The sequence below is a fragment of the Symphalangus syndactylus genome, chromosome 10 (assembly GCF_028878055.3).
Source record: "Symphalangus syndactylus isolate Jambi chromosome 10, NHGRI_mSymSyn1-v2.1_pri, whole genome shotgun sequence".
NCBI lineage: Eukaryota > Metazoa > Chordata > Mammalia > Primates > Hylobatidae > Symphalangus > Symphalangus syndactylus.
Window position 1 is genome coordinate 9538774 of NC_072432.2, and position 13763 is coordinate 9552536.

Genomic DNA, 13763 nt, shown 5'->3' on the forward strand with positions numbered 1-13763 from the left:
GAACAAACTATCTGCAGAATGTATTTCAAGCCTGTCTGTGTGTATGGCAGGTTTCTCACCCTCTAGCATTAAGAACAAAGAAATATAGTAAATCTCACTAATGCAAATCCTGGCATGTTTTTATGTCAGTTTCTTTTGCCAAACCTGAAAAGTTGCTCTTCAAAACTGAAAAAATGCCAGAAGAACATTCTCATTTAGGAGTTAATTTTAATGTACTAATTAAAAAAATCAGTAAAAGCCAGTAAAAAGGACCCAAAGTCATAAAACTGTTGAAGTGATAGCCACAGAGAGCACTTTTAAATCTTCAAAGAACACTAGAATTAATGCCCAATTAATTATCATCACCTTTGTGCGAGGTAGGTTTTATAAAGATGCAACATGGGGAAATTGAGCAACCTGCCCAAGGCTTCCAGAGGAATGAGTATCCAAGTCTCAGCCTTTCTAAATCCTAGGCAACAGTGTGCGTGTTCTTTTTGACCATGGGAGAAAACTAAAGCCCATAAAAGGTGATTACAACATGAATACCTGATGTTTCAGATATTTGTCATAAACCCACAAATAAAATCTATCACCCATAAAGAGGTTTTATTGGAGTGAGACGTCTGACGATGATATATCTGCCCGGAGTGATGCTATAAAGCATGACTTTGACACGCTGGGTTTTTAACAGCATGTGAAATACAATAACCTTCATCAAGTGAATGGTTGGGAGTGTGATTATTTACACACATTGAATTTTACGTACCAAAGCAGGAAGGCAGCCAGCTGGACCCATTTGCTAAAGATTTTGGACACAAGTGGGTCTGCTTGAGAGCCAGTCATAAAATGTTTGCTGGGCCAGATGCGGGAAGGGTCCTGGAGGTAGCAAAGGTGGGCAGTTTTAGGAAGTGGATTATGAGACACAAAGGGGTAGTGTTTATTTACTGGCATTTACCCATTTCATAACTCAGAGAAAGTAGCATGTTTAATGAAAGTGCAAAGAAAAGAATCTTTCTGGGACAAAGCAGCTGATTAGCAGGGACATGGAGGGTTTTTAAGGGCGGTAAGGAAAGGCCCTACCCACATCCCTCCCCGCCTCGCTTCACCAGCTCTGACATGAATGGGTAGGGCGCTTGTTCTGCCCACAGCTATGACAAAGCCCTAAAGCTTCATCTTCTAGGATTTCAAACTTTCTCACTGCTGTGCCAGCCATTTTATTCCACGTTTCTAAAAGGGGTGATTCTAACAAAACCAACTGAGCAAATCCTCTATCCTCCCTTCTATAAAGACGGCTATAGAGGGAGAGAGAGAACATTATTCTAAAGAAGCCACTATCTTTTCTGCCTCACTTTTCCTGCCGAAGCCACACCGCCTTCCACATCAGCTGAACCCCCACTGCCATAGGGGCTAATGCTCTGGGGACTTGGGGGGAATGTGGGTATGATGCCCATGGAGCCCGGAATGGGACAACTGGAGTAAGAAAGATATGTAAGTTTCCTGTGGGTCCGTGGATGCCATGGGCCACAGCTCAGGCCTGAGCTGTCATGAGGGCCCCTGAGAGGGCCGTGGGGTGGGCCACACCTGCTGCATTATTCGGAGGGTCGGCAGGACAAAATCTGGAGAACTTTACAGAGCCTCCAAAATGAAACAAAACATGCACACCCAAAACAAACAAACGAAAACTAGAGCCAGCATTTGCACACGCGTTTTAAGAATAAAATGGACTTAATGCCTGCATACAGCTCGGTTCAGACTCAGTCAAAGTTGCAACTAACACCGTTTTATTCACAGCGATTAGGATTTTGAAGAATGGCATATATTGTTCCGGGAACAGTTCACTGAGGAAATCACCAAGCAGCTCTGGCAGCCAGGCCCTGTGCTAGAAGGTGAGATGTGGAGATGGGGACCAGGATCCAGCACTCCCAGGGGAGGAAGCCAGCTCTTAAGAAATAACACTCTGTGGTCATACGTGAAGGCGCACCTCAGATGACGTCCTCTAACCCTGGTGTCCGAGACTCCCAAATTCCCATCTCTCACCCTGCCTTTTCACTACAGCACCAGGCACTTTTACAGTGAATTCTGCAATAAGATCATCGCTTTGAGTAAAATCAGGCTGTCAAAATCACAGGACTTACAGGGAAAATCGGGCGAGGCCCAATGCTCAAAAATTCATCAGTGACAAGTGAAAAAGTTAGAAAATGAATGAGGACTTTAGCACAGTTTTGCATAGGCTAAGTGGCTGAGAAGACATAACTACAATAAGTCTGACAGTTTATTTTGAAAAAGACCTCCTGTTTGTGTTTGGAAGTGGGTGTCCTGAGGGTTACGAAGTGGTGGCAGGATGTATTTAATACGGGAAGATACGTCCTAACCCCAGCTGTGGAAAGGTGAGCTCAGGACATGAGGGAGAAATTTAAGTTGAATGTGTGGGTGCATTTGCGTGTTCCTGCATGGCCTGGTACATCTGAGTGGCTAATATTCCTCATAGACATAAGCAAACATGAAATTTGAGAATTTCTGTTATGCTCAAATTATTTCTTATTGTACCAATTGCATTGGAACCAATCTGTGTTTCCAAACAAGCATCATGGTTTCTGCCAACTCAACACCTCCCCTAGTTATTTGCTGGCCCTTTTGGGTATAAAAAGGTCTTGAACAGAATTCGTGATTCTGCGCCCCCACTTCCCTGCATGTGCTCATGAGTGTGCTCCCCCAACACTCTCTTTCATATGTAAGTAAAAATTGCAATCATCCATCCAGTTGCTCAGCCCCAAACCTAAGGGTGGGTCGTAAGTTTTCTCTTTCTCATTCCCCATATTCTCATCTCTTATGTCAGAAAATCTGAGAGTGAGAGTGTCTCACTCTCTCACCCAGGCTGGAGTGCAGTGGTGCCATCCTTGCTCACTGCAGACTCTAATTCTTGGGCTCAAGTGATCCTCCCACCTCCACATCCCAAGTAGCTGGGACTACAGGTGTGCATCACCACACTTGGGTAATTCTTCTTTTAATTTTTTCTTTGATAGAAATGAGGTCGGCTATGTTGCCCAGGCTGGTCTTGAACTCTTGGCCTTAAGCGAGCTCCCTTTTTGCCTCCCATATGTTGCCCAGGCGGGTCTTGAACTCTTGGCCTCAAGCCGTCCTCCCTCCTTGGCCTCCCAAAGTGCTAGGATTACAGCTGTGAGCTACCACACTTGGTCCAAATTCCTTCCTATAGCCCAAGATGCCCTAAGGGATTGGCTCCCGCCTTCTTCTCTGACTTCATTTTTTCATGTGCTTTTATTCATTAACTTCTTAATATTTTGAGAGGCTATCAAGTTCACTCGCACCTCTAGGTCTTAGGAGGAGTTTTCTTTGCATTGGCTGATATTTCCTCATATTTTAATGTATCTGGCTTTTTCCTTATTACTCAGGATTACTCAAAGACAGTTCTTCACAGGAGCCTTCCTGATGACCTCTGTAAGAAGCGAAGATACTGAATGCCAAGCACATTTGAAAGAGACTAGCACCAAAGGATGAGAGATCATGGGCAATAGAAACACAAAAGTTTCCAAAAGGAAACAACGTGAGGCAAAACTTGCCCCCTCTTCACCGATCTCTCCCGTGCTATGGTGGCCAGCATCCCGAGCCTCTGTCACTGTGCCCTGTGGTCTCAGTGGCCCCTTCTTACACATCGTCCTCATTCACCAATTCCATTTGTGCCCAGTTCCCAAAGGGCTGCATTTTGTGTTCCATTGTGAGAGTTAACTAATTTAATAATACCTTCTAATATTTCCTATGTTCATCTCTCACCACAGAAGCATAAAGGGAATAGTAACAATAGTCACAACCAACATGACGGCATTGCCATGCTGAGAGGCCCTTGGCCAGCTATGGGTCTGAGTGTCTCTCCAACAGCATAGGTGGGGAGGACCACAGCCCCACCTATGCTTGGAGTGGATCCTGCTGATCACATGGGACAGCCAGCCAATGAGAGATGCCCACTGCTACTCCTCATGTTTCCCATGTTGAATGAATAAAGGAACCCAGGAATCCAGGCTGGCATCTGCACCATGCGGACGCCAACTCTGTGTCCTGGGCTGAGAGTGAAGACACAGAGTGCAGGATATGGGGGTGGCCGCTGGTACAATTGTTCTTAAACGACATTTTTTATGGAAAATCAAACCACATTTTGAAGTATATTCTTAGTCACTCATAAAGGCCACATTTGTACCAACAGCACCAAGCCGGGCTTCCGTTGGCATTGCCGGAGCCCAGCGCTGACCCGAGCAGGCTGCACAGAGGTGCAAAGCGAATGCAAACACCACCTGAGGAGCCTGAGCACTTATATTTGGCCAGGGTGCAGATGTCCAGTTTAGAAGCTGATGATTTCCATGGGTCCTGTGCTGATGTCATCCTGAGTCACTCAGGGAGCTGCTGCTTGTGCAGTGATTTCATTGCATCCTCCTGTCCCAGCATCCAATCGTGGTGGCTTAATTGTGGAGTTGAAAGCAGAGTGAGGCCGGGCACGGCAGCTCACGCCTGTAATCCGAGCACTTTGGGAAACCGAGGCCGGTGGATCACTTGAGGCCAGGAGCTCAAAGAGCCAGGTCTGGCCAACACGTTGAAACCCCGTCTTTACTAAAAACACAAAAATTAGCCAGGTATGGTTGTGTGTGCCTGTAATCCCAGCTACTCGGGAGGCTAAGGCAGGAGAATCCCTGGAACCCGGGAGGCGGAGGTTGCAGTGAGCTGAGATCGTGCCACTGCACTCCAGCCTGGGCAACAGAGTGAGACTCGATCTCAAAAAAAAAAAAAAAAAAAAAAAAAGAAAAGAAAAGAAAAAAGAAAAAAGTGCAGAGTGCACTCCTTGGATTTCTTGGAAATTACGGCCAAGTTATTAGTTGAATGAAATAACACTTGCCAGAAAATTTCACAAGTTAACTTGCATAGGACTTTTCCCCTAATGTAGTATTTGGGTGCATTTTCACATGCTTGATGGAGGAGAGATGGAGTATTTAGTCCTTGAGGTCTGCCTAGACCTTATGCCAATCTTCAAGTGGCCTGAACCTTCCGTGATGACAGGGACATCGCAGTGACATTGCCCTGCATCCCCCATGTTTTAAGCAGGACAAATTCTGTCAATGTGGATGGAGTAAATGAATACAAAACAAAGCCATATGGTGGTTTCCTGCAAACTTTTTCCTTCTGGAAATTTCCCAAAGCAGCTGTGCATAATGACTTCACATTCGTCTCGATTGCCACCTTTTTGTTTGGACCCATTAGCACACTTCTTACTCTTAAAAGGTGGTGGGTAAGTGGGTATTTTGCTGTTTCTCGTCTCTATTCTGATTATTTTCACATGTATTAATATTTAAAGATGGATTCTTCCTGCTGTGTAAAGCATGGTACTGCTGCAAGACCATGGATGTTATCATTCCATTTTAGGTTCTAGCTAGCTGTGTGGCATTAAATAAGCAACTTGACTTTTCTGGCTATAATTTCTTTGACTGTAAAATTGGAAAAAAAATGATGGTAAAAAAAGTATTTTTAATTTCACTTACAGCCTTAACATTTTACGGTATTTAAGTCAGCCTGGGTGCCTAGCACTTTATTGCCTATTTTCTATTTTTAAGCATGATCATAGTTTTCCTCTCATACTTTCCCAATTTTGTCTTATTCTCTCCTGAGCTCATATGAATCAGAAAAGGATTACATTCCTCCCCTAGTACTTTGAAAACAGTTAACAAAAAACGGAAGTATCCTCTTGTGCTTCTCAGATGTTTCCGTTGCTGTTAGAGCTTCTATATTAGGACTATTTGTTGAGCTGCATCGTCGTAATAGACCTGTCATCTCAGAATTTACTTAAGCCAAACAAGACCTACTTTATATTTTCAGCCTATTATCTTTTTGTTGAGCTAAGTGCACACTAATCATCACACAATTTTCCATACCTCTTCTTTCCTGATAGGTCAGTTTACAGCAGTTTCCAGAGAAAATATTACCCTGAGTGGAATCATTTCTACCATGAAGCAAAGCTCACAGGCAAGTCTTCAAGATATTTGTTTCCCGCTGGGTGTATCTGGGCCCAGATAATTATTTGTTCTAATAAAAGAACAGGATATGCTTGTCTAAGAAGTACTGTGAAGGCAGTATATATGGAATAGAAGATTGAATACAGAATGGTGCATAGTTTTGATTTTACTAGTATGAAAATTATGCTTTACCTGTAATGAATCACAGTGGAAACATCCTTGCTGAAATATTAAACTGCTTCTCATTCACAAGGTGTCAGTGTTTTAATCCCTTAGGGAAAGTGCTCAATGCACATCATATTAGACACGGTGTGTCCCATCAATCAGATCCAATGGGTGATAGATGACATGCAATAGACCAAGTGCCATACCCTTATTAACAACTAATATCCATGTTACTGCATTTGATGAATCTGCCTAGAAGCCCTCCTATAATAAAAGAAATGACTTATTTCTTCGGTACCCCTTGAATTTCCTTGCTAAACTTTCATTTAAAATTCTGAATTCCAGCTGGAAGACACTCAAGGAAATGAGCCTTCGGGATGAATACAATTGAGTCATGAAGAGACTAAATTACACTATCAATTGTAGAGTGTTACCAGGCTGCCTGACAAAAAAAAATTTGCAAAAAAATTGTGGCATAAAGAAGTATAACAGATTACCAAAAGACAAGATCAGCATTTTCTTCCTTCCTGGATTTGCATTAGTTCCTTGAATGTAAAGTGCACACACTTAAACCTTGAGAACTTTTATATTATCTTGACGTAAAATGATAAGGTGTTGACTCTAATTTAAGATTGGTTTATAGTGCATAAAGAAAATATGATTTGATTTAGATGTGGCTATGCCTGAAGCAATGCAGTGTTGTGTAATTACAATGAGAGGTGCTCGTACTGAATGGGAGACCTCCTTGCTACTAGAAACCTATTGATTTTGCTGCTAGAAATATTAAGGAGTCCTTTTAAATTTTTTTGCTTAGAAGACAGAATTAATACTTCTTCATAGGGCTGAGGGAGGGCAGAAAGGATATTTCTGGAAGAGGAGGTGTCTGGACGTGACTTGAAGCGTACATGGTGGGTTTTCAGGATGAACAAGGTGAAGGAGGGCATCCCAGACAAGAGGAAACAGCTCCTGCAGAGTCACTGATGCATGAAGCACATGTGGAGGCCGGGGAATGAAAACTAATTCGTTCTTACCAAAGCACAAAATGTGAGGAAGTGTGGTGATAAAGCTGCACGTGTGGACAGGTGGCCAACTCAGTCATGTTTTCCGGGAATTTACACAGGAACATTATAGATCATATTACCCTAGGAAGAACATTACAGATCATATTACCCTAGGAAGAATTCTCTATCATTATTTCTTTAAGGACCTGCTATTTAACAACATGGCAATCAATAATCAAAGTCCAAGGAATGGTCACTCATAGATGTGACAATAATTTTTCCAAAGGGTGGAAGGCAAGAACTTGATCTCTCTTCCTTTTCTTAATGTTTCTAGTATTAACATGCGTACTGACAACTTGATAATCCTTTGAAGTGAAGAGAACTTTTCCCTGGGTCTCTCCCTTGCATCTACCAGAAAGAAGAGCGTTTAAGGCACTTGTTTACTTAGGCCAGACCCTTGTACCTACGTAGACTTGGAGACAGGTAAATAGGCTATCGACTCTGAAATCTCCATAATTATCACAACATAAACTTACAGATGAATTATTCTAACAATCTTTATCAAGTCTGGCCTATGTTTCTCAACATTTAACTGAATGATTTGAGTTAGTAGCTTTACATAGGAGCTTCAGGCACTCTGTTATTTTTATTTATTTATTTATTATTATTATTTTTTAGATGGAATCTGCTCTGTCACCAGGCTGGAGTGCAGTGGCGTGATCTCGGCTCACTGCAACCTCGGACTCCCTTGGACTCCCTGGTTCAAGATTAAATGTTTACCATACATTCCTATGGTCTTTAAAGTTGCTTTTTGTTTATCTTTATAAAGCTGAGGATGATTCTGGGTCATACCCACTTAAGAAAATTAACACTGCTATGCTTGTCTCTGGAATAAAATGTTGCATTCTTGCAGGTGCATGAGTCAGTAAGCAAGAAGAACGAACATGTTACTTCTTCAGGAACATTTGGGCTCTACTTCCCTTTGTCCTTTTTATGTGAGCTGCGCATTTAACTATGTATACAGCTACACATTCTTGTCAGGTATCTCAGGTTTCATAAGAGGTTGTAAATCTTGTTAAACTACACACTTCTACCTTAAGCCAGGAGCATGGAATAGCTGCTGTATTCCAGATATTTTTGGGGAGTCTAACCTGCTACTAACTCATGCTCATTATTTATTAAAAGGCTAATTACAAGAAGGATTCATTGAAAAATATAACTGGACTATTGCCTGAGGAGTATGTCATCGATGCTGAAATGCAGGCTGCTCTAAGTTAGGCTGGAAGAGGGCTGCGTCTCTGGACGGCGCCCTTTAGCTAGCCAGCCACCTGGGTCTTCTCTCCAGCCTGTCCCTCCAGGACACTTCTCCTATGGAATCGCACTATAGCATCGCGCCCCATGCCTTGAGGGGCACGATGGAAGTGGCAGCTGTGTTTCCGGGTGGAACACTCTTATGAACAGTGTTTACCACGTCACACACTGTCCTTTTTAGGGAGACCCATGGGGAAAATGTGCCAGTGAACTACAATAGATGCGTCCCTCCTAAATGAGTAATTTTCTTTTCCCTCATGGAATATCTGAATCACTTAATTAATTGTATTTCTTACTAGACTTCATTCAAAATTTCGAGTTAAATTTGTGGTTCTCTAGTACCAGTCTGTGACATTCATTCATTTTGTGTACTTTCTTTAGTACGATCTCTCCAAACCTTATTTTCTATTTCCCAAATATAACTAATCACAAAAACAAAAATCCTTGTATTATGCACGTTTGTCTTAAATATTTAATGAAACGTGGTAGTTGATTTAATTAAGATAAAATGCCAGTGATATAAGTAATATATCATTATAAATAATAATACAGAATATATAATATATTTTGTTATCTGTAAATATATTTATTAATATTATGTATCCTATTTAATATTTATCATGTTATTTATGAGTAATATATTGTTAAGTATAATAAGAATAGATAATACATAATGTAATAAATAAAACACCAGTTATATTTGCTATGTAGAATAATCTTATTGAAATTGAATTGAAATTATTTTAGACCAATTTTTCTTTAATTTTATAGAGGAAGAAGTTAAGTACAACAAAAAAATACTTCAGACCTGGTCATATGACAATTTCTTTGTAGTTTTAACACATCTGCCATATATGATCCCCAAGATTTCAAAATAAAAGCAGACAAAGCAGGCTGGGTGCGGTGGCTCACGCCTGTAATCCCAGCACTTTGGGAGGCCAAGGTGGGTGGATCACGAGGTCAGGAGATCGAGACCATCCTGGCTAACACAGTGAAACCCCGTCTCTACTAAAAATACAAAAAAAAAAAAAAAAAAAAAAAAAAAAAAAAAAATATTAGCCGGGCGTGGTGGCGGGCCCCTGTAGTCCCAGCTGCTCAGGAGCTGAGGCAGGAGAATGGTGTGAACCCTGGAGGCAGAGCTTGTAGTGAGCCAAGATAGAGCTATCGTACTCCAGCCTGGGCGACAGAGTGAGACTCCGTCTCAAAACAAAACAAAAACAACAACAACAACAACAAAAAACCACCACTAGAGATGGCTTAATCCAAGGTTTTTATTTTAAAGACAGTAGAACTAAATGTAATGGCCAGGCTCAAGTTATCAGACAGATCGAATACCTGGCTTTTTCATGTAAGTGTGATCATTGGTAAATTGTTTAACTTCTGTTAACTCGAGCTTTTCCCCATGTACAGCAGAGACGGTAATGATTGTGGTGATGCTGTGAAAATTACATTAAGGAAAGTATGAAACATTCAGCACAGCTCCCAGAGTGTCCGTATTGCTATCAAAAGCCAGCTCCTTCTCTCCCCACACTGCCTTCAGGACGGCAGGGCCAAGGAGAGAGCCCCTCTCAGCACGTGTGTTCTTCTCCATGGTGGATTTTAATTCACTCTGGCGTATACTTACAGTTGATATTTTCCTACTTGGTGTTCTGTTTTACTTTGTTTTTTCTTTTGGAGATATTTACCCAGCTCAATATTCCTACATAACCATGCTGTCTTTGAGGCAGAAGATGGAGGATGAGTTCTTTTCCCATATCCCTTGAGAGGCAGGTTTCCTCCAGCCCAGGACACTTGTACCACAAGGCTGGCAGGTGGCACCCTGGATGACCAGCCCTTTGGGCAGCATCTCTTTCATATTCAGTGGCTGCAGTTTCCTAAAATGCCAACATTCGTATTCCTCTTGAAGTGTATGATAAGCCATTTCCCACTGAGTTAAAATGTAATCGCATCTGGCAGGGGTTTTAGATGACATTGTTTCTTAATACCTGTTGTCAATGTATGGGTACCCCAAGCACTGGGGGATGAAAGGGGACAAGCAAGGAGGCTTGAGCTATTTGGGAAGCAGGAACTGCCCTCCGGTGATGGGCTGAGGAGCTTTCTGGGAGAGTATAGTGCTCCTGGAGAGATTGTGCTGGTGGCTGGGGGAGTTTAGGAGGCAGTGACGCGAAGCCAGAAGGATTACGCAATGACCTAATGCAATAACAATCTGGATGTGATTTGGGCATTGTAGCATGCTCGATGGTTTTAAAAAGCATGAAATACAGTCACCTTGAGTTGGCAGAGTGAGACTGATTAAATGATGAATGTCATGGTAGGTACAGATAAAATCTTAAAAGCACTCCCAAATGTCACATTTAAAAAATTGTATTTTTGGTCAGGATGTGATTTCACATCTGGCTTGAAAGGGCCACAGATGTTTGTGACATGGGACTGAACTTATATGTGCTCATGCTTTGTGGTGAGAGAATATCTGGCCCACAGCCTGTGGATTAGTTTAGAGTTTAATCACAAAGCCTAGAATCTGCCTTGTTTCAATAAAACAAACAAACAAACAAATGACAACCAAAATAACAACAAATCCTTGCTGAAAGCAGGCCGAGGTGATAAGGCATCAAAGGCAGGGGTACGAAATTTGATAGGATGCTTGTGATGATCAGGCATTAAGGGTAGGAAGTTTTTGTGAAACTGACTCAGTATGATTCTTGTGGAAAAGGAGGCATGCAGGCCCAGCGAGGATGGGAGCCAACGTGGCATCCTCGTTGAAAAAATGGCTGAGAAGGCCCTAAGGAACATTGTCAAGGAGAGAGACTTCGTCATGCTAAAGCTTAGGATGGCGACTTTATGAAGCATAAGCTTGAGATCCCAGGCTGTCCTCCTGGAGCTGCAAAAATTGACGGGTACCAGGAAGCTGAGGCCTTGCAACACTGCTGGGTTGAAGGACTTCCATCCAAGGACGTCCCAATGACCTCTCACTGCTGTGCTGATCATTTTTTCTGATCTCTAACCCTTTAACTAAATGATTTCAAATTCCTCCAAACAGGCTGAGATGCCCTTTGCACTGACCCACTTTTTCTGTACACTTCCCCCTCCTCCTCCACCGACTGTGCCTGAATTCAGACCTGTAGCCCTTGGATCTGTTATCTGACCCAAGAAGTCTTGTCAATTTTAGAAGGCTATCACCTTTTAACAGCCATTTCTGCTGCTCTTGCACACTTTCTAATTTCTCCTCTGCTTTCCCTGGAAATCTGATGCTTGACTTGGACACAATTCAATGCTCTCTCCTTACAGAGATAGCTGCTGAATGAATGCTAGAAATTTAAATTCTGCTTTTAGCTTAGGGTTCTCTGCCTTCTTTAAAAAAGTATTTCTAGAAAACATATACAATATATGCTGCTGCAGATTCATCTTTTTTTTTTTTGCTTTAATCCTTTGACTTGTAGTAGAAAATTGCTTTTAAGTAAGAAGTTTCCACAATAGTTACACTTAAAAATAATACTCCTTTTATACACTTGTTGTGGAAAGGCACTAAAAAATGCAAAATCGTGAGGACAAAAACTTCCTTTGGTTTAAACCTATTGGTGACTCAAACAACTTGCCTGAAAGGAATTTATTTTCTTTAAAGCAAATCTTATGCAATATAATGTCCCTTGACAAATTAGGGGACATTAAACATCAGTGAGGGTTCTGCTCATTTTTGCTTCCTCCTAGTGCATGTGCTGAGTGTTCAGCACACTGTATTTTATTGAATTCTCCCAGCTACTGTCCATGGTCCTATTTATAGAGGAGGAGGAAGCAGGGGCTCTGAGACAAGATCAACATGATCATGGTCACCCAGCAAGTAAGAGGGGACCCCTTCCCAGCAAGGCTGAGAGTTCCCAGGGCAGCTGCCAACACCATCCTCTGTTACTGGGAGGTTCCGATGTACCCAGAGGATGCTGGAAGCTGGGATTGGAAGAATGGGTAGATCTCAGAAATCATGAAGTCCTGTGGTCTTCAAACTGTGCCCCACAGAATGATCTAATGGCTTCCACATGTGGATTTTACAAAAAAGGGTCATCAGGACAAAAGAATGTAAAAACTACTGACTTTTCCCCAAACTTACACTTTCCCAATGGGAAAATTGAAAATTTGAAAGGCCACTTAAATTGCTTCAGGTCGGCCAGGCGCGGTGACTCACGCCTGTAATCCCAGCACTTTGGGAGGCCGAGGTGGATGGGTCACCTGAGGTCAGGAGTTCGAGACCCGCCTGACCAACATGGAGAAACCCTGTCTCTATTAAAAATACAGAATTAGCTGGGCATAGTGGTGCACACCCAGCTGCTCGGGAGGCTGAAGCAGGAGAAGTGCTTGAACCTGGGAGGCAGAGGTTGCGGTGAGCCGAGATTGTGCCATTGCACTCCAGCCTGGGCAGTAAGAGCAAAACTCCATCTCAAAAAAAAAAAAAAAAAAAAGCTTCAGGTCACACAGCCAAACAGCTGTGAAGTGAGATTTTTCTCAGTCCAAGGTTCTTGCTACTACACTAGGATGCCAAGTCAGTCATTAAAAGATAGATAGATAAGACCAGTTTAATTTCCATCAGTTACTCTTTCAGCTTCTTTGACCTTCTGTTAAAAAGATGCAAAGCTCAAAGGGCTAAGCATTTATCCAACAGCAGAATTGCCTGCAGCAACCACTGACCCTTGAGCTGTGAAGGTGCACACCAGTCTCAGGGCCACACAACAGAAGGGGTAATGGCAGCTGATACAGAAAGGGTAATGGCGGCTGATACCGCAGGACAACTGGTAGACCTCCGCTACGTCAGGAACGGCTCAATGCTGCTATTTTCTGGGTTAAAGTAGCTGGCAGGTGAACATAAAACTCCAAAATCCATCACTAAAAACTGAATTGAAATGCAAAGTAAAATGCTACTCTGACCAATGACAAAAAAATAGAACTTCTCAAAGAGTTTCTGTGAAAAGCAAGAAATCATTGTGGAGAGGAACTAGGGAGAAGTCAACTCCAAGATAATCAAAAACAGCTCTATTTTGCATGAGGATTTTGGAATAAATTCAACAGCAATAATTGGCCCCGGATGTGAATAGGTAGCCAGAGGCATGGGATGGGGCACAGACACCAAGAGCTTCATCTTCCTGAATAGAAAGACTTAGCTTCCCGTGTTGAGCTGCCACACGCACAGCTGCGGATGCAAAAGACCCATGTTTCCCTCTGTGTTTCCTAGTGTCTCTCCTTCTAGCCGTATCTATTGTAAAGACTCTCATTCATCCGGGTGTTATTTAAAATAGAGGAGAGAATAAAT